The sequence below is a fragment of the Schistocerca gregaria genome, chromosome 9 (assembly GCF_023897955.1).
Source record: "Schistocerca gregaria isolate iqSchGreg1 chromosome 9, iqSchGreg1.2, whole genome shotgun sequence".
In the NCBI taxonomy this organism is placed as follows: Eukaryota; Metazoa; Arthropoda; class Insecta; order Orthoptera; family Acrididae; genus Schistocerca; species Schistocerca gregaria.
Window position 1 is genome coordinate 29,566,674 of NC_064928.1, and position 3,535 is coordinate 29,570,208.

Genomic DNA, 3,535 nt, shown 5'->3' on the forward strand with positions numbered 1-3,535 from the left:
TGGTGACGCTGTGGTGTCCGGTAAGGTGTCCAACTTGAGTGACTGTACGAACATACAAGACTTGGACAAAATGTCTAGTTGGTGGCAGCTGTCTCTAAATGTGGAAAATGTTGGTTAATGAGGCCGAGTAAGGAGAACAGACCTGTAGTGTTTGTAGTGTCCTGCTTGACAAGGTCAGGTCGTTTAAATGTCTGGGTGTCACGTTGCAAAGCAATGTGAAATGGACCGAGCATCTGAGAACTGTGGTAGGGAAGGTGTTCTTCGGGTTACTGTGAGAATACTACGAAAGAGTGGTTCACCTGTAAAGGAGACCGCAGGAAGCTGCTGCGACCTACTCTTGAGTACTGTACGAGTGTTCGTCATCGTATCTACATCTACATCTACGTGATTACTCTGCTATTCACAATGAAGTGACTGACAGAGGGTTCAATGAACCACCTTCAAGCTGTCTCTCTACCGTTCCTGGCCGGCCGTTGTGGCCGTGCGGTTCTAGGCGCTTCAGTCTGGAACCGCGTGACCGCTACGGTCGCAGGTTCGAATCCTGCTTCGGGCATGGATGTGTATGATGTCCCTAGGTTAGTTCGGTTTAAGTAGTTCTAAGTTCTAGGGGACTGATGACCTCAGATGTTAAGTCCCATAGTGCTCAGAGCCATTTGAACCATTTTTGAACCGTTCCACTCTCGAACGGCGCGCAGGAAAAACGAGCACTTAAATTTTTATGTGCGAGCCCTGATTTTTCTTATTTTATCGTGATGATCATTTCTCCATATGTAAGTGCCAACAGAATGTTTTCGCAATCGGAGGAGAAAACTGGTGATTGAAATTTCATGACAAGATCCCGTCGCAACCAAAAATGTCTGTTTCAATGATTACCACTCTAATTCACGTATTATGTCTGTTGCACTATCTCCCGTATTTAGCGATAATACAAAACGAGCTGCCCTTCTTTAAACTTTTTCGATGTCATCCGTCAGTCCCACCTGATGAGGGTCCCACACCGCACAGCAATACTCCACAATAGGGCGGACAAGCGTGGTGTAAGCAGTCTCTTAATTAGACCTGTTGCACTTTCTAAGTGTTCTATGAATCGCAGTCTCGGTGGTTTGCTCTGCCCACAATATTATCTACGCGATCGTTCCAATTTAGGTTCTTTGTAATTCTAAGCCCTAAGTATTTACTTGAATTTACAACCTTCAGATATGTGTGACTTATCGCATATCGAAATTTAGCAGATTTCTTTTAGACTCAAGTGAATAACTTCACACTTTCCTTTATTCAGGATAAATTGCCACTTTTCGCGCCATACATATATCTAAATCATTTTTCAGTTCGTTTTAGTCATCTGATGGCTTTACGAGACGATAAATAAATGGGCTACTCAGATTGTCTCCTATGTCGCTAATATAGAACACAAACAATAGAGGGCCTATAACACTTCCTTGGGGAACGCCGGACACCATTTCTGTTTTACTCGATGATTTTCCGTCTATGACTACGAACTGTGACCTTTCTGACAGCAAATCACGAATCCAGTCGCACAGGTGGGGCCATATTCCACAGGCATGCAGTTTGGTTAGACGATGCTTGTGACGAACGGTGTCGAAAGCCTGCTGGAATCAATTTGACACCCCCGGTCGATAGCACTCATTACTTTATGAGTGTAAAGAGTTGGTTGTGTTTCACAAGAACGATATTTTCTGAATCGTTTTCTTCTAGGTAATTCATAATGTTCGAACACGGCATATGTTCAAAAGCCTACTGCAAACCAACGTTAGTGATATGGGCCTGTAATTTGGCGGATTACTCCTATTTCCCTTTTTGGGTATAGGTGTGACTTGAGCAATTCACTGGTCTTTAGGTACGGATCTTTCTATGAGCGAGCGGCTGTATATAATGGCTAAACGTGGAGCTGAAAGGAACCTGACTGGTATACCATCTTCCGTTTATTAAGTGACTTAAGCTGCTTTGCTACACCGAGGATATCTGCTTCAATGTTCCTCATATTGGCAGTTGTTCTTGATTGGAGTCCAGGAATATTTACTTCGTCTTCTTTGGTGAAGGAGTTTCGGAAAACCGTCTTTATAAACTCTGGCTCTGTGGCACTGTCATCAGTGACTTCACAGTTGTTATCGTGCAGTGAAGGTATTTATTGCGCCTTGCCTCTGGAGTACTTTACGTATAACCAGAATCTCTTTGGGTTTTCTGCCGGATTCCGAGACAGAGGTCGTTCCGGAAATTATTAAAAGTATCTTGCATTGAAGCTCGCACTATATTTCGAAATTTTGCGAAACTTTGCCAATCTTGAGGACTTTTCGTTCTTTTAAATTTGGTAGGCTTTTTCGTTGCTTATGCAACAACGATGTGATTCGATTTGTGTACTATGGGGGATCAGTACACTTATTAATTTATGTGGTATAGATCTCTCAATTTCCGTCGATACTATCTCTTTGAAACCATTCCACATCTTTTCTACGCTTACATGATCAGATCGGAAGGATTTGGACAGTCTAATAAAATGGCGTTAAGAGCATTTTTATCATCTTTTTTAAATAGATGTACTTTGCGTTTCCTTTTGATGGTTCTGGGTGTTACGGTATTCACCCTAGCAGCAACTGCCTTGTGGTCGCTAATCCCTGTATTCGTCACGATACTCCCTATTTGTCCAGGATTATTTGTTGCTAAGAGGTCAAGTATGCTTTCGCAGCCATTTACGCTTAGAGTGGGCTCATGAACTAATTGTTCAGAGTAATTGCCTGAGAAAGTATTCAGTTCATTTTCGGATGACGTATTATGCCTGCCGTCAGCTTTAAACGTATAATTTCCTCAGCATATCGAGGCTAGAGTGAAGTCACCACCGACTATAATTGGATGAGTGGGGTACCCATTTGAAATGAGACTCAAATTTTCTTTGAACTGTTCAGCAACTGTTTCTTCTGAGTCGGGGCGGGGGGGGGGGGGGGGGGGGGGGGAGGAACGATACAATTCATAGTTTAGTCCGATTGTGAAGTATAACTACTACCCATAGTATTTCGCTTGAACTAGCTACTTCAGTTACACTACAAGGTGAACTACTTCTGACAGCAATAAATACTCCACCACCCGCTCTATTTAATCTATCCTTTCTGAACAGTTAGATCGTCTGAAAAAACATCGGCTGAACTTCTTTCCGCCTTTAGCCAGCTTTTCGTACCTGTAACTATATGAGCTTCAGTGCTTTCTGTTAGGGCTCGGAGCTCTGGTTCTTTCCCAACACAGCTAGACAGCTGAAAACTACGATACCGATCCTTGATACAACTACCTTACTGTGTTTTACCTGCCCCCGTTTTAGCTCAACGCCCTTTCTGTGGTTTCCTGAGAAACTAACGTAAAAAACACCTCTAACCTAAAAAACCGCCCAGTCCCTTCCACACAGCCCTCACTACCCGTGTAGCCGCCTCCTGTGTGTAATGGCCTTGTGACCTATTAAGCGGAGCCCGGAAACCCACCACCCGATGGCGCAAGTCAGGGAATCCGCAACCTACCCGGTCACAGAACA